The 18,755-nt window shown below is 41.0% G+C and overlaps 1 protein-coding gene and 1 long non-coding RNA gene across 2 annotated transcripts in view; both read right to left on the minus strand.

Annotated features, from left to right (window-relative positions):
- Positions 1 to 7,595: 7,595 nt before the first annotated feature.
- LOC115782552 (uncharacterized) lies at positions 7,596 to 8,318 on the minus strand. Its single transcript, XR_004020162.1, has 3 exons — positions 8,294 to 8,318; positions 8,065 to 8,209; positions 7,596 to 7,700 (listed from the first exon to the last, which is right to left on the minus strand). It is a non-coding gene; the product is annotated as an uncharacterized LOC115782552 (long non-coding RNA).
- Positions 8,319 to 16,043: 7,725 nt separating this feature from the next.
- lrrc38a (leucine rich repeat containing 38a) overlaps positions 16,044 to 18,755 on the minus strand; it is a 32,467-nt gene continuing 29,755 nt past the window's right edge. The window contains exon 3 of the mRNA XM_030734619.1: positions 16,044 to 16,140. The gene's annotated coding sequence lies outside the window, so the exon portion shown is untranslated. The remainder of the gene's footprint in view (positions 16,141 to 18,755) is intronic.

Below are 18,755 nucleotides of genomic sequence, written 5' to 3' on the forward strand. Positions count from 1 at the left end.
CATACACTTCCTGTCACGTGACGAAAACAAACCATTCTTTTCGTGCGGCGTTTACTAACCCTGGGAAACGTTGTTACTAATGTTTCGTCATGAAACTAATTTAGATAAGGAAGCCTTTTGTTGCCATGGATTTGTACACCTATACAAATGCATGGCAGAGTGAGCATTTTCCCCGTATGTCTTTGTCATTAGTTCAAAGACTATTGTCACTTGACGTGTTGTCATCCAAATAATGCAACTGCTGTGTGCTGCCACTGACAAATGAAAGAGACCATAAACACAGCATGGGTCGGTGGTATGCTCCGGCAAATGTGTTTCACACTAGCGATGGGAATTCAAGCTCTTTTCAGAGAGCCGGCTCTTTAGGCTCGGCTCCCAAAGAAGAGCCGGCTCTTTCGGCTCCCATGTGGCTCCTCAGATTTTACTTTAAAAAATGTGTAGAATAAATTACTAATGTAAAAACATACATTATATCAAACGTTTCTTCATATACTCAGCATAGAATAGAGTGCTCCAAATGCAAATTATAAAAAAAAGATTGGAACTCAGAAAAACCAACAGCCTTTGAGGGGTTGAACCTGTTTCTCCTACCTGAAATGACCGGCCCTGTTTTGTTCTTCTAATTGCACTGATGGATGAACAATTTGTATATCTCTGTGCAGGTTGTTTGTGGAGCCTGCTTGATATGAAATTTTAACTTTGCAGTCTACACTCTGCCTATCACATAAAAATGTGTCCAAACTACGTTTTCTGTCACTCATTTTCCTCACCGTTCCCGCATGTAGCACCTATGTAAAGTGCAACTTCTTGTACCCCTTTCTGTCTGAGCGAACTTTGCAGGATCCTCTCCCTCTCTGGGTGTTTGTGTAATCCCTGTGCAGTGTGTCCGTGGCCCCTCCCCTCCCGCTCAGTGTAGACGCACAGATGCTACCACCCATCTTAACCAATCACCTGCAGCTTCCAAACAAACAAAAAAAAAAAAACAAAAAAAAACAAAAAGAAAAGAAAAAAAGAAACGGCTCACAATCAGGAGCCGGCTCGCGTCGTTCACTTCAAAGAGCCGGCTCTTTTAGAGCCGGATCGTTCGCGACCGACCCATCACACTTTTCAGTTCGGACAGCCAGCAGAGAGGGGCTTTCACCCACGGGCCATTCACAGTCCTCCAAAACCAAAGCGGAACTCACGGTTCAGCCTGAGGAGAGTTCTGTGGAGGGGATGTACAAAGTAGTACAGCCGGTCTGTGCTGTTGTTGGTCCGTCATCCCCCTGAAGTGAAAGCGTGTTAAAAACAATGTAAAGTGTCCACTGCAGGCGCCGTCTGTGCGCTGCATGCTGGATTTCTTCAGCAAGATACTAAACCCCAAGTTGCTCCTGGTGTGACTGTTAGAACAGAGTGGTAAATGGACTAGTTCTTATATAGTGCTTTTCTACTCTGTCTGAGCACTCAGAGCACTTATACCTGTTTACATTTACTCCATTCATACAAGCACTAAAATGATTAACTAAGCTAAGTGCTTTTTATTATCGAACATTCGCATTCCAACGCTTGGGTCGGAGATAAGCCGGGACGGAGATAAGTTGCGTCGGCTTAAGTATCTTGCCCAAGGATACATTGGCATGCAGCCTGTAGTAGCCAGAAATCAAACCGCTGACCTTCCGTGTGTTGTAGAGCGTTACTCAGCATACATCATTTGCGGGACTATAAATTACTTAAGAGCGGCTGTACCACATGCTGTGTACAGCGCCCCCATCTGCCAGCTGAGCGCTCTGCAGGCTGAGCCATAAACTGCTTCAGCTGGATTGAGACTGGCTAGAAATTAAAATGTTAATTGCAATATTCAAAGTTAATCTCTACAAAGAAATATGTGAAATGATCAAGAGATGATTATGGATAGATGTATACTGGTGGGAAGGGGGTAAAAAAAAGATGTCAAAAAACTTCTCAAATAATTGTTGCGACCTTATTGTTTCTCCCGGCTGTAACAGACGTTCTTCATATTTGACCTGATGTGATGGCGGTGTATCTGGAAGGTTTCTCAGCTGTGCACATTTAAAATGTGTCACACAAACGTGCTTCTGATATTTCTAGTGTTTGCTGACCTAGAGTACTTCTTCAGGATGACCGCTGGGGCTGACACCGGGTAACTGCAGCCCCGGCAAACGCTCACGAGCCGCGCAGGTGCGTACTTGGCACGTTCGCTCTGACGCAGCAGTCAGTGTACAGTTGGGAGGGGTGCATACGTGTTGACGTCACAGCTCAGCTCCACTGTGTTTTTCCTGCCTTTCCCTCTTAATTTTACTGTAATTAATATTTACAATGAAAATGTAACGCTTAAAAAATTATTATTTAACAAAGTATTTTAAGCACTTTGTCAAAATGCTCGGCTATAAAAGAACCATCAATGTGAAATCATTTGGAAAAGCTGCGGTAAACAATGGACTGATTATAACCTATAATATTAATAATCTAGAGGTGCTGACCTATATATAATATATATGTTATATATTATATTAATCTTATCTCTTGAGCTAAAGGACATCTGCTTGCATTTAGTCTTATTCATGACCATCATTAGTATCCTAACATTGAGATTTATTTGATCTGTTTCATTATTGTCTAATAAATATGAAATGTCACTTCTTTCATTTTTGGCCACAGCGGCTTTATTTGCAGTAGAGGAGAGACAGGAAACAGGGGAAGATACAGGGGAGGACACGTGAGCAAGGTGGTGACAGGGTGGAACTCAAACCTGCGTCACAATGTGGCACATGTATGTGGTTGCTGGCTTTAAGCACTAAGCCACCCGGACGCCCGAAATGTCACTTTTACATAGCGAGTTATTTCATATTGTCACCTACACGTGCTTTATCAGAGCATATGTTCTCTTGAATCACCTGCAAATTGTATTGATAGTATTAATGTATTGTGGCCTGCAGTTCTCCAGCTGCCTCGCTGGCATTTTCCTGTTCAGCATGTAAGATGTGTAGTGATTCCTCAGCCTCTTTCTGTACTAATGGTACTTGTAATAAATGTTTGTAGCTTTGGAAACCAGGTGCACAATGTGCCAAGTTACAAAAATTGAGAGGTGCACAACTGGCAGAAATGGGGGTTAGCAACAGCAGGCGTGACATCAATTTAATGTCAGCTTTGTTGGCCCTTACCTGCCCCCCAGCATGGCCTCCCAAACAGCTAAGAACTCAGGCAGGGTAGGTGACAGTGAGGAGGATGTGTAGTCCAAAACAGAAGCCCCCAGTACACGGTTTCCAATCGATTTTCCCCACTTGGTCTCACACGGCGTGGAAAAACCTCAGGTTATTGGTGACTGTTCTTAGAAACAGGAAGTTAGAGACCATAGTCAAATGTATTGCACCCACCAGAGCAGGCGGCACTGAAGGAAATGTGAAACCAAACCTAACGATAAGCGTAGATTTGGTAAGATGGTAATTCACATTCACAGCTTGCTGCTTGCTGCCTGTACGCTGGAGTTTTCACCGGTACATGAGAGGTCGCTTCCCTGCACCTTCAGGCCAGGTAACAGGTCCTGACTGTTGTTTGCACTAATGACAGTTCAGAGAACCCAGCCTTGTTTACAGAGCCTGAGTGGTTTTCTGTTATTGGACTTCTGTGCAAATCACAGCTGGCTTCCTTGTGGTTCCTCGGATACTTAAGAGTAGAATGGGAGGCAGAGCCTTCAGCTTTCAGGCCCCTCTTCTGTGGAACCAGCTCCCAGCTTGGATTCAGGAGACAGACACCCTCTCTATTTTTAAGATTAGGCTTAAAACTTTCCTTTATGATCAAGCTTATAGTTAGGGCTGGATCAGGTGACCCTGAACCCTCCCTTAGTTATGCTGCTATAGGCCTAGGCTGCTGGGGGGTTCCCATGATGCACTGTTTCTTTTCATTCACCTTATTTACTTTGTTTATACTCCACTCTGCATTTAATCATTAGTTATTATTAATCTCTGTCTCCCCCCCCTCCCTGAGCCTGGTTCTGATGGAGGTTTCTTCCTGTTAAAGGGAGTTTTTCCTTCCCACTGTCACCAAGTGCTGCTCATAGGGGGTCGTTCTGACTGTTGGGTTTTCTCTGTATTATTGTAGGGTCTTTACCTACAATATAAAGCACCTTGAGGTGACTGTTGTTGTGATTTGGTGCTATATAAATAAAATTTAATTGAATTGAATTAAAGTATTGTTTCAACTTTCAAACAATTTTAACAAAATTACACTTGATTTTCAAAACAAAAGCTCAAAAATATTAAAGCTGCTTTTTGGTATTTGTAAAAGATCATGATTTTTCATATACAATTCTCTATCCTGTCACTGCTTCCATAGCTCAATATATTTCTATTGTTGTGCAAGTAGGATGCCTGTGGATGATTTGGCCTGTCAAAATAAATTTCCCTTCATCATAAAATGAACACTGAACACATATTTCCAGCTGACTCTTCATCTAGTTTTTTCCTAAGCTAACAACATCATGCAGCCAATACTTCTCAGAAACTCCAAGAAGAAATTCTTATGAAGATGGTTCTTCATACACCCTGTTAGCTCCCATTGGCTGCTGACCCACCTGGCTGCAGGTGCATTGGTGCACTGTAAAGTTCTCCTGAAATGTTCTTGTAATGACGGTCAGAGCACAGAACCTGCTGTGCTGTGACAGTCACGCAGGTCCAGCCTGGGTTGTTTGGCTTACATTATTACAAATGGAAACCTAATGTCAGTTTGTAACGTAAGCTACGTTACAAAGTAAAGGTTCATCAAATATTGTTTCTGTTTGCACATACAGTGCTACAGTAGTCATGGAGGGTCTTTTCACTGCATTCTGGGACAAATACTAAGGTCAGAGAGCCAGTGGTCATTTGTTAATGAATACAAAGCAAATGAATGAATTAAAGTTTGATGCTCTGCTGAGTGGTTTATATAAATTGTCCATATGAACAACTTAATAAATTATGTAAACACGATGTAAATCTCTTGTGCTATGATATTAGCCCACATGAATGTTTGAAATAATACATGTTTGTGTTATTGGACCTAAGAGCTGATTGGTTGACCTGTAATCCCCATTACCCATAATGCCAACAGGCATCACAAATGGGTACAAAGCACAAACAGTTCTTATATTTTTAATAATATTCATCAAAAGTAACAAACAACCTTTACTGAATAAAAAAACATGGTGATTGATTTATTACATATGTACCTGAATCATAACCCTGATAGCACTCCAGCAGCTGCACCCATGGGCGACTAGTTGTGCAAACGTAACTGAAACATATGAAGTGTATTTAGGCAATATTTGTGTGTTCAGCTTGTGTGTCATTCGGCTCTTGTTAAATCTTACTGAAGCCAACATGTTTCTGAAGTCAGCTGAGCTGTGTTTGTGTTTGCCTCACATTTGTTTGTTTCTTTGTTTTCATTGTAAGCTGGAGACTGGAGCACACAGACGCTGAACTGTGCTCTACTTCTCTGTCCAAAGTGACAATAAGACGAGCAAAGTTTACATATTGTTTAGACAGAATCAGCTGTTGAACATACATGTGTCAGCATACATTTGCATTAACACAAGTAAACAAACGGGAAAAACCCCAAAATGTCGAATTCTGCAACCTCGACTTTACCTCCTTAAAACATTTCTCATTATACAACAACTGCAAATTAATTATATTTCATACAAGGAAAACCTTTAATTACATAAAACTATTGATAATATAATAATAACAGTATAAGAGTATAACAATACAAGTAAATGGCTGACATTCAAAAACTTAAGTCTTCCCCCTGGATGCCTGTTAGAGTGGCTGTCAGATGTCATCTTTATGGGGGAAAGAGTACAAGTACACAAGTATTATCAGCAACGTTTCAATAAAAAAGGGACTGATGATGTCTCAGAAGAATACTGCTTCACTGGAGTTACACACATGCCAGCATTTCTCAGAGCAGGACACCTGCCACTACATTCCTGAAGCTCCCAAAACAAAAACTGGTTTTGATAAAGCAACATTTATTTATGAGTACTGTAACTCACAAAATGTACTATCTATGGAGGACCTGGAGGATTGCATTCATCAAAATAAACCATTTGATGAATTATTAATTAATTGTGCAATAAAATATTCATTAGGGGGTGGCATGGTGGTTAACACTGTTGCCTCACAGCTACAAGGTCTGGGTTTGAATCCACCTCGGCCCGGGCCTCTCTGTGTGGAGTTTGCATGTTCTCCCTGTGTCTGCGTGGGTTTCCTCCCACAGTCCAAAGACATGCAGTTACAGGGGTTAGGTTAGCTGGTGATTCTAAATTGCCCATAGCTGTGAATGTGAGTGTGGATGGTTGTCTGTCTCTCTGTGTTGGCCCTGTGACAGGCTGGCGACCTGTACACGTGTACCCTGCCTCTCACCCTATGACAGCTGGGATAGGCTCCACCTGATGGCTGTGGGCTCTTTCAGCAGGATAATGCTCCCTGCCACAAACCAAAAATGGCTTGAGGAGAGTTTGAGGTGTTGACTTGGCCTCCAAATCCCCCAGATCTCAATCCAATCTGTGGGATGTGCTGGACAGACAAGTCTGGAGGCCCCACCTCAAATCCTACAGGACTTAAAGGATCTGTTGCTAACATCTCAGTTAAGATACCACAGCACAGCTTCAGGGGTTTAGTGGAGTCCATGCCTCGATGGGTCAGGGCTGTTTGAGCAGCAGGAGGGGGACCAACACAGTATTATACGAGTGGTCACAATGTTATGTCTGATCGGTGTTGGTTCTGTGCCCATAACGCTCTGAATGTTGTATACAGCAATGGGACTCCTCTGGAAGATGAGGACACATACATTCCACATCTGTTGCACACCATCTTCACGAAGGCTGTTCCAGCTTTGACAGCACTTTGAGTCCCCTTTTTGGCACCAGGCACCCGTACAGGAGAACCAGCAACCTGGACTGCTTTACCTCCTGATCTCTTTCTCCTTCAACCTTCATCAGTAATGATCATTCCAAAAGAGTCAGGAAAAATTCTTAAGAAGGAAGCTGGTAACATGGACATGTTTGTGAGTTATAGCTTGTAAGTTAAGATTAAAAACATTTAAAAGTATTTGATATATGAAGCTAAATTTTTCATTATATATGTTTAAACTGTGGATGTAAATTAGAGATGGTCGAGCAGAAAATGATGTACAAATTTGCTGATTTGAGATGTAATGACCCAGTGTTTATTTATAATTCCTCTTTTTATTGTAGATTGAAATATCAAACAATAAATTACTTTATTAATGTCTAAATAAATAGAATAAATTAAAAAGTAATTTGTAAATTGAAGTAAATTTACTAATAAATATTTTATTTCAAAATTAATTAACGTATGAAATGCTTTATTTTAAAGAGCACAACTCTCCTGGTCCTCCATATTTAGCAGAGTTGCAGCTCTGAGTAATCCTGAATGTGAAGTAGAAACATAATCATGAAGATATTCCCAGTTTCCCCCCTTCTCCTGCAGCTGGTACTCCAAAGGGAGGTGAAGGTCTGAGCATGATCAGCTGGAGCCTCCAACACTGAACACCAGTTTACAGTTTGTTATCTTTATTTTTGTGTCACACGCAGCTTTTGTACTGTTCCTGTTCGTGCAAGGCTTTGCCCACCAGCTCTAGCTGTTGTCTTTGCTGCTGCCAGCTCCGAACTCCTACAGCCACACACTCATCCCGACAGGCTGCTGCACACATATAAAGAGACGTTATTAGACCATGTCACTTCCCCAGACGCCGTCCTCCCGAACCCCCTGCACCAGCCCTCCACAAACCATTCCACACTACCACATACCCCATCACCCAACTTAGGCCGGGGAGCTGTCCGGCCTAACCTACTCTGCCCCTCCCCACGAGCGAAAGAGGAAGATGGCCATCTGCACACCCAGCCTATGGATCACCTTGAATTTGTGCAGTTGCAAATCTAGGTACCAATGGATGATGTGGGCGTTGGCATCTTTCATGCGATGGAGCCACTGTAGCAGCGTATGGTCCGAGCAGAGAGTGAGGGAGGGTCCCAGGAGGTTATAGTGAAGAGAGTCGACCGCTCACCGGATTGCCAAGCACTCCTCCTCGACAGTGCTGTAGCTGGTCTCACGCTCTGACAGCTTCCGTCTAATGTACACCACCAGGCGGTCGACATCTCCTATCTGCAAACCGACAAAACGGCCACCAGCCCTCTGCTTGAAGCATCAGTCTGCAGAACAGAAGGGAGGGAAAAGTTAGGAGTGTGGAGCAGGGGCTCCCCACAGAAAGCCTGCTTCACTTCTACAAACACCACCTGGCGCTGCTCTGTCCACTGGACCTGATCAGGGACACCCTTTCGGGTGAGGTCAGTTAAGGGTCCATTCAGCTCTGAACGAACCTGCAGTAATAACCAGCCTGCCCCCAAACCCACCTCACTTCTTTTGTGGTCTTGGAAGGTGGGCAGGATAAGATGGCTGCTGTCTTCTCCACCTGACGACACACCTGCCCACCTCCCAATTGGTACCGCCCTCCATCCAACCACACACTTCTTTGGGTTGGCTGTGAACCCCACCTGCCTCAGAAACTCCAGCACTGTGGCCACCCACTGCACATGCTCCACCCAGGTATCAATCACTGTGGATGATGGCATCATCCAGGTAGGCGGTGGCATGTGCAGTGTGCAGATGCAGCACCGTGAGAGGCTAGAAAGTGACCGGGGTGCCGAACAGGCCGCAAAGAAGGGTGACAGCCATGTCTTTTGTCCTGTCTTTTCTTTTCTTTCTTTTTTCTTTTATCTCTTTATTCACAAACCTTTAAGATGAATACATGTGCACAACACCACGCCTGTAAGATTTGTAAAAGGGGAAACTCCCAAGAAGCTGCTTTAGCTTATACAGGGACCCCAGCAACAAAAAAAACAAACAAAAAACATTACATTACAGTACAAAAACAATACAGTAATCCATACCCCCACACTAAAATCAAGTCAAAACATTTCTCCCTCCCCCCAACCAATCACAGCAGACGACCCCCCCTCCCTGAGCCTGGTTCTGCTGGAGGTTTCTTCCTGTTAAAAGGAAGTTTTTCCTTCCCACTGTCACCAAGTGCTGCTCACAGGGGGTCGTCTGATTGTTGGTTTTTTTCTGTACTATTATTGTGGGGTCTTTACCTTACAATATAAAGTACCTTGAGGGGACTGTTTGCTGTGATTTGGTGCTATGTAAATACAACTGAATTGAACTGACAAGCTGATATAACCCATGCAGACATGGCAACCTGCCAGTAGCCCTTGATCAAATCCTGTGTTGTAAAAAAGTGCCCAAACACTCCAGGAGTTTGTTGATCAAATTGTGACAAGTCTTTCTGAACTATTTGTGTCTTGCGTTCAGGTAACTGATAGGGTCATGAACACACGTCACACCTGGGTGAGTCTCAGAGCAGTGCTGGATGAGAATGGTGTGACCAGTCAAAGGGAGAACACATCTGCAAACCACTTTTGTAATGCAGCAACAATTGTTGTTTGGGCTGGAGTGAGATGTCATCACAGTGGAGTGAGGTGGGAATGATTGAGGGTGGCCGTAGCTCAGTAGGTAGAGCAGGTCACCTACTGATCGGAAGGTCAGTGGTTCAATTCCTGGCTACTGCGGGCTGCATGCCAATGTATCCTTGGGCAAGATACTTAACCCCAAGTTGCTCTCCGACCGTTCCGTCGGAGTATGAATGTGTGTGAATGTTAGATAATTAAAGCACTTAGCTTAATTAATTAATCATGGAAGTGCTTGTATGAATGGGTGTGCATGGGTAAATGTAAAATGTGTTGTATAAGTGCTTTGAGTGCTCATATCTGAGTAGAAAAGCGCTATATAAGAACTAGTCCATTTACCATTACCATTGAATTTGGCACCTCGGTCCCCAACTCATCTCTGTCTTTCACCAGGCTCACCAGAGAAACAGCTTCTGCCTCTCTCCATGCTTTCAGGAGGTTGAGGTAGGACATCTGTGTGGCCCATCTCCCATCCGACCACACTACTTAATAATCAATGTCTCCCACTTGTGCGACCACAAAGGGTCCTTGCCACTTGGTGAGTAGTTTTGAGCTGGACGAAGGGAGTAATGCAAGCACTTTGTCTGGCCGCAGCGCCCCAAAGCCATTGAGTGTAGGTGAATCTCCCATCTCCATCCTTGAGCCGTGGAAATGGTGGCACTGGTCCTCCAGGGAAAGCCCCAGCCGGTCCAACGCTGCCCAGCGGATGTGGCTAAAGCTGCCCCGCGACACCAGGGTTGAATTCCTAAAGTCTACAGTCTTGTATATTATTTTAGAGATCAAAAATTACCTACAAAGGCACAAAACCTTCACATGTAGGCTTATTATAAGTAAACAACAACAGTATTTTATTTCATTATGATTCCAATTGTTTGAAATGTTCACTGTATAAACATCCATAAAAATACAGGACAATATTCTGTATGAATGTAAAGGAATTTTCTGTATTGGTTATTTCCAGGTGTTTTTTATATATTTCTTTACTGCAGTGCACAACAGGAGCAAGGACCCCAAAAGGAGGGGAAATTAGGAGGGAGGGCAGAAATCACACTGACAGGCTTCATCTGGATTTTGGACTCTGGAGCTGCTGCTTATAGCCACACCTGCTAATCATGGTAACAGCACCCTCTCAGGGCTTACACAGCTGTGGCTGCTAGTTAGCTAACGAGCTAAAGTCAGTGATATATAGGTAACTGCTGTTTCTGCTGAAGTACTGACAGGGAGGAATAATTTGGGTATAATTTCTGATATAAGTTCTATAATTAAACTCACATTTTACAGTTGCCTTTATTTTCCTTAACACATTATAGATTATGTTTATGTCAAGCTTTTAGCCTAACAGCAAGCAGAGATATTTGTGTGTCTTCAACATTCAGATCTTTAGAGATTATTTTAAAGGTGGATCAACAGCTCTCACCAAATGCAGCACGTTTAGGCACATGCATGCAACTCTACATGTATTATATCAGATGCACTGTGGAGAGCATCCTGACAAACTCCATCACGGTGTGGTATGGAAACTGCACCAGTCAGGACAGGAAGGCTCTCCAGCGTGTCATCAAAACAGCACAATTCATCTGTGGAGCTGCCTTCCCATCACTACAGGACACTTATAATACCCGGGTAATAAAGAGGGCACACAACATCATCAAGGACCGTACCCACCCACAGCACACACTGTTCACACTCCTGCCGTCTGGCAGACGTTACAGGAGTGTAAAAGCAAGAACAACCAGACTAAAAAACAGTTTCTATCCACAGGCCATCAGGCTACTGAACCACTGACTGATTACCAAACTGTGATTACCTGCCTTTCTTTCATCTGTATATATCTGTATATATTGGACTTGCTTTATTATTTATTTATTTTTATTTTCTACTTTTACTTTCCTAATATACTAGTTCTTAAATTTTATTTTAACTTAGTTGCTTATTTCAATTGTTTGTAAAGCAGTCGCAAGTAAGAATTTCATTGCTCAGCATAACCACAGTGTTTTGCGGTGTACATGACAATAAACTTCTTGAATCTTGAATCTTGAATCTTGAATCTTATAGGTAAATTATTAATGATGATCCTCAGCAGGTCTGACCAAAGCATAACTCTGCTCTTTCTTGCTGGCTTTCAGAGGTAGAAATTCAATTTATTTTCAAGTTATTTTCCACCTCAGTTTGCTCAATATTAAACTTTGTAGTTTTATTCATTTTGTTTCATTTGCAGCTTAAAAGAAAACAAACAAAAAAACTTTAATTTCTTACATTTTTCCTCTCAGAATAAATCCCGACCAGGCCCAAATGTGATGCTCTGGGACCGTTTGCCCAGCGTTTTTGTTCCTTTAGCTTCTGTTCTGTCCTTTCCCAGTTTTCATATGGTTTTGATTCCTTTTCTGTTACAGTTTGTAAGTCCTGTTATTAGTTATATTGAGTCCCTGTGTTCTTATCTTCCTCATGTCTCTGTGGCCCTCTGTGTGTTTCTGTATTCAGTTTTAATGCCAGTGTGGTGTCACGTCTGTGTCTGTCTTAGTATTCAGTTATTTCCTGTTTTACTTTGTTAAGTCTTAGTCTTGTATTAATCTACTTCCTGTTCTTGTCCCGTTTAATTATTCCCAGCTGTGTCTCCACCTGTTCCTGAGCCTCTCGTTACCTTGTGTCTGTATTTAAACCCTCGGTCTGTGTCAGTTCTTTGTTGTGTCAGTGTGTTCCCCTGCTGTGTGTGTCTCCCTGTGCCACTGTTTTGTATTTAGTTCTGGCACCTGTCCAGCTCCAGTTTTATTGTTATTATTTCCTTGTCGTTCCCTCAATAAATCACACTAAGTTCAGTCCTGGGTCCAACCTTGCCTTCCACACAGCTCACCACGACTCCAAAGGCTGAGATGGAGGAACAGGACACATTTACCCAGACGGCTGAAGTTCCTGCAATAATGCTTGCTCTTCCCCCAGCCTCTTGTGTCATTTTGTAGTCATGTCTTATTGTTGACTTGTTAGGGTCTGTGTCCACAGAGGTTTTTGCACTGAAAGTGACCATGACCTCATTTTTCTAACATTTAATGGTCATAGAACATATCAAACTTTTCTCCCCTACCAAAGTTAAACAGCATGTTGAGCACAGCAGAGAAAAAGGTGAGCACTGAGAGGGACTGTCACTGAGGATTTTTATAAAAAATGGACACCCCGAGCACGGACTGCTGTTTTAAAGCCTTCATTAAAACATGCAGTTGTAATGGTGCTTTGCTCATTGTCTGCTCCTCATTGTCTTTGAAAAGCTTGTCAGTAAAACATGTATGGTATAATGCTCTTATTTTTAATTTAATGCTTTATTCTGTGTAATTTATTATATGAGCAGAAGTCTGAGGTCCATTTGTTCTGTTCTAATAAATGCAGATTTCATGAACACCTTCTTTTGATCGGTTCAGTTTTATTCATATTGCACCAGTTAGCAGTCTCAGACACTTTATACTGTAAAATAAAGACTACGGTATTCATCTAGGACAGTGATTTCCAAAGTGTAAAAAATAACAAATTCAGATGGAATTTACTCACAAGTACAGTACTGCATACTGTGTGTAGTTATATATTTATATAAATGTATTTGTTTAAATAAAAAGTGAATTCAAACTGGTAACAGGAGGTGGTTAGTTTGTGATATATTACTCATTACTCTGACCTAAATTTACTGCTCTTGTGTTAAAGCAGGGGTAGGGAACTCCAGGCCTCGAGGTCCGGTGTCCTGCAGGTTTTAGATGTGTCCCTGATCCAACGCACCTGACTCAAATGACTGAATTACCTCCTCAGTCTGCAGTCAAGTTCTCCAGAGTCCTGCTGATGACTTCTATATGTGCTGGATCAGGGACACATCTAAAACCTGCAGGACACCGGCTCTCGAGGCCTGGAGTTCCCTACCCCTGTGTTAAAGTGTCCCAGTGGCAGGTGGGTCACACAGTTTACATATGACTGGCTAACATTAGCAAGTTATAGCCAACAGCTTATGTTTGTTTTTTTAAATAAAACTTTAAGGGAAATGCATCACTTTCTCTTGTATTTTGATTAAGTGGGCTGCAGCACTCCTGACTTTGAGAATGGCTGATCGAGGACAAATGTTCACTGAGACTCAGTGAATGTAATTTGGTGGTCAGTTTTTGGACATAGCTCACTATATATGTTCACTGTCTCATGGATGTAAACTGCAGCTGTTTGGCTGACATGAAGCACCTGTGAGGCAGTGATTCTGCATATTGTTAAATGGAGTGTGTGTCAGTGTTTGTCAGGCACGTTTGAAGAAAACACTTTGAAGCCACTTTAATGCATGCTCATGAACATGAGGAAAAACTGTACTGATTAATTCATGTATTCCTATATAGTCATTTTATCATGAGACATTAAGATAAGATAAGATAAAACTTTAATGATCCCACAACGGGGAAATTTGCACATTACAGCAGCTCCGTACAGAGAAAAATGTAAAGGATGAGTCAAACAAATGAACTAAAAGTAGAATAGAATAAAATAATATAAAATAGAAAAATACTATACACATATACATAAGCACTATATACATTATATATATATATATATATATATATATATATATATATATATATATATATATATCAATGTCAGTGGATGACATTGATGGATGTTTGGATGGATGGTGTCATTATATTTTAGCATAGATTTTGGGTTGAAGAAAACAAAGGGCTGTTTAACATTAAATGTACCAGTAATTAAGTGTACCAGTGCTGTTGTGTACTAAGTAGAGATCATAACAAAGATGAAGATAGGACGTAATTGTATAGAAATGTTTGCTGAAGGATATGAAAAAGTACATTTAATGAGTATGAGTGGAAGGAAATACCTGTGAATGGTGATATAAGCAGAATTTTCCATTTTACTATTGATGGAAAAATCTGAACTTTCCATAAAAAAAACAGAAAATGTTCTGGCAGGAAGTTATCAGGATAGTTTTTCTTAATGGATTTTGTTTTTACCATGTTGGAATCTCATCAGATCCAGAGCAGTAGTGCATTTTATTGTAAACACTGCATAATTCATAACTTTCACTGCAGGTTTCATACAAGCCACCCAGCTGGTTGAAGTTGACCCTCTGTGGGCAGAGGTGGCATCTGGCACCCGTAACATTCCTCATATGAAAACTGAATTAAATCCTACTGTCACACATGCATGGGTGAGATAGAAATAATCCCACAGGCACAATTTAAACACTATCTTGATGTCGGCATACAAAAAAAAAATTAACTAGCAAGTTTGGCAATTTTTATTTCACTGCATATTGTTTGAGGAGGCCATGCATTGTTTACCACCGTTAAAACAAAACAAAAAAAGTCTTGGCTAATCTTTACATCCCAGGTTTTCCAACTGTATGAGATTAATAATGAAAGAATAGCTTTTCAAAATTGACCAACTTTCTTTAACAATAGATTTATAAAAACTAATACAAAAAGAAACTTCTGAAAGTCACATTACTATCAGCAGTGTTTAGAGTTTAGAAACTGGAAAAATAGTAACATCATCAGTAAGACTTGTGCTATCTGAGCATATTACAGTTTTTCTCAATTGCCAAAACACTGAACACTGCTGTCTGAACCAAATGCTCAGTGCCCTGAACCCATTTGTTGAAATGGTCACCTTTTTTGGCAGAACCTTAAGCACTTTTCACCTTGATAGACACAACTGGCAAACATATTTTCGCTCACTAAAACACATTTTGCACTGTGATGCACTGGGTTGCATAATGGTAAGCACAGGTAGCAAAAGGCGAGAGCACAGGTGTCTCAAATTAAACACAGCAACTGAAAATTGATCACACAGGTGGCTAACGATGTGAAGAAACCAATATAAGCCAGTACAAGGAGCCCTGGTTGTTGAGGCTTTTACTATAAACAGAAACAATCAGAGAGGAAGAGGAGTAGATACTGTATGCACTTTTGTTGTTGTAATGTATGTATGTATGTATGTATATATATATATATATATATATATATATATATATATATATATATATATATATGTATATGTGTGTGTGTGTATGTGTGTATGTATGTGTGTACTACAATTGCTAAACAGGAGTTTTGTTTTGAAAAACCATTTTTGTGAACAGTAAAGATCATCTCTAAAGACTTTATGACCTGATCGTTGTGTTTTCCTTTTTTCTATGTTGTGCATAATGACTGTTCTGTAGTGTTTTTCATTTTGATTGACTCGGGGTCTGATCTGACAGCACTGTTTGAGCTGTTTTGAGGCAAAAGTTTGGTTTTGCAGGAAGACACAGAGGTTTCCTGAAAGTAGTTTGAAAATTGAGTTTTGTGCTTACAGTTTAGAGACATGGAGGGATGTTTCAAGAAAAACTGTAAACCTGTCAGACTTGTATTGATCACACATTTCCTTTCTTTCCTCTTGCCCTCTGTTCTCCATTCTCTGCATTTTGTGTGAATGAATAGCCTAACTTAGTCAATGCCATAACTACCTGTAGCACAGGGTTTGATTTTGGACATTGCTCCTTGATCTTCAAACGTCATAGAGAGTGAGACCTTTTATCATCAGGGTTGCCATGACAAATTTGGATCTCAAGGCTGTAGTCAGGAATTCCACTGGACTGACTCTTTCTGTAGGGAAAAAAGGAAAAACTCTTTGGTATCTTTCAAATGTGCTCTGAAATGTTCTTTAAATTTCGATTTCCATCTGAATGTAAGCTGTGATAGACAATTAGTTTTCTCACAATGGTACAACAGTCTGTGAAGTAAAATAAAACTGCACCTGGATTATCTGGGTGACAGATGTGGTTTTGGAACAGATAATTAAAGAGAAACTCAATATTTACAATAACATTCAGTTCTATTCACTGTTGCAGCTCTACAAGGCTGCTTCAATTCAAATGCTTAGATCACTACATAGATTTCAATGTGTGCAGATATTCTTTACTGTACTGGACCTTTGCATGTCTGATTACATGAATGCTTACATTCAATTAAATTTTATTTGTTTAGCGCCAAATCACAACAAACAGTCGCCTCAAGGCGCTTTGTATTGTAGGTAAAGACCCTACAATAATACAGAGAAAACCCAACAGTCAGAACGACCCCCTGTGAGCAGCACTTGGTGACAGTGGGAAGGAAAAACTCCCTTTAACAGGAAGAAACCTCCAGCAGAACCAGGCTCAGGGAGGGGGGGTCATCTGCTGAGAGGGGGGGAGAGAGACAGAGATTAATAATAACTAGTGATTAAATGCAGAGTGGAGTATAAACAGAGTAAAAAGAGGTGAATGAAAAGAAACATTATGTGAACCCCCCAGCAGCCTAGGCCTATAGCAGCATAACTAAGGGATGGTTCAGGGTCACCTGATCCAGCCCTAACTATAAGCTTGATCATAAAGGAAAGTTTTAAGCCTAATCTTAAAAATAGAGAGGGTGTCTGTCTCCTGAATCCAAGCTGGGAGCTGGTTCCACAGAAGAGGGGCCTGAAAGCTGAAGGCTCTGCCTCCCATTCTACTCTTAAGTATCCAAGGAACCACAAGGAAGCCAGCTGTCTGAGAGTGAAGTGCTCTGTTGGGGTGATATGGTACTATGAGGTCTTTGAGATAAGATGGTGCCTGATTATTCAAGACCTTGTATGTGAGGAGAAGGATTTTAAATTCTATTCTAGATTTAACAGGGAGCCAATGAAGAGAAGCCAATATGGGAGAAATCTGCTCTCTCTTTCTAGTCCCTGTCAGTACTCTAGCTGCAGCATTTTGGATCAGCTGAAGGCTTTTCAGGGAGCTTTTAGGACAGCCTGATAATAATGAATTACAATAGTCCACCCTAGAAATAATAAATGTTTCTAATTTTAGAAATATTGCACAAATGCAAAAAAGCGGTCCTACATATTTGTTTAATATGTGCATTGAAGGACATATCCTGGTCAAAAATGACTCCAAGATTTCTCACAGTGTTACTGGAGGCCAAAGTAATGCCATCCAGAGTAAGTATCTGGTTTGACACCATGTTTCTAAGATTTGTGGGGCCGAGAACAAGAACTTCAGTTTGATCTGAATTTAGAAGCAGGAAATTAGAGGTCATCCAGGCCTTAATGTCTTTAAGACATTCCTGCAGCTTAACTCATTGATGTGTGTCATCTGGCTTCATTGATAGGTAAAGCTGAGTATCATCTGCTTAACAATGAAAATTGATGCAGTGCTTTCTAATAATACTGCCTAAGGGAAGTGTGTATAATGTAAATAGAATTGGTCCTAGCACAGAACCCTGTGGAACTCCATAATTAACCTTAGTGTGTGAAGAAGACTCCCCATTTACATGAACAAATTGGAGTCTATGAGATAAATATGATTCAAACCACTGCAGTGCAGTACCTTTAATACCTATAGTATGCTCTAATCTCTGTAATAAAATGTTATGGTCAACAGTATCAAAGCTGCACTGAGGTCCAACAGGACAAGAACAGAGATGAGTCCACTGTCAGAGGCTGTAAGAAGATCATTGGTAACCTTCACTAATGCTGTTTCTGTACTGTGATGAATTCTGAAACCTGACTGAAACTCTTCAAATAAACCGTTCCTCTGCAGATGATCAGTTAGCTGTTTTACAACTACTCTTTCAAGAGTCTTTGAGAGAAAAGGAAGGTTGGAGATTGGCCTATAATTAGCTAAGACAGCTGGGTCAGTGATGGCTTTTTAAGTAGAGGTTTAATTACAGCCACCTTGAAGGTCTGTGGTACACAGCCAACCAATAAAGACTGATTGATCATTTTTAAGATTGAAGCATCAATAATTGGAAAGACTTCTTTGAACAGTCTAGTAGGAATGGGATCTAATAAACATGTTGCTGGTTTGGAGGAAGTAACTATTGAAGTTAACTCTGAAAGATCAACTGGAGCAAAAGAGTCTAAATAAATACCAGCAGTGCTGAAAGCAGCCGAACATGAAGAATAATCTTTGAGATGGTTATGAATAATTTTTTCCTCTAATGTCTAAAATGTTATTTGTAAAGAAATCCATGAAGTCACTACTAGTTAACGTGAAAGGAATACTCGGCTCTACAGAGCTCTGACTCTTTGTCAGCCTGGCTACAGTGCTGAAAAGAAACCTGGGGTTGTTCTTATTTTCTTCAATTAATGATGAATAGTAAGATGTCCTAGCTTTACGGAGGGCTTTTTTATAGAGCAACAAACTCTTTTTCCAGGCTAAATGAGCATCTTCTAATTTAGTGAGATGCCATTCCCTCTC

Source organism: Archocentrus centrarchus, chromosome 7, assembly GCF_007364275.1.
Source record: "Archocentrus centrarchus isolate MPI-CPG fArcCen1 chromosome 7, fArcCen1, whole genome shotgun sequence".
NCBI classification, from domain to species: Eukaryota; Metazoa; Chordata; class Actinopteri; order Cichliformes; family Cichlidae; genus Archocentrus; species Archocentrus centrarchus.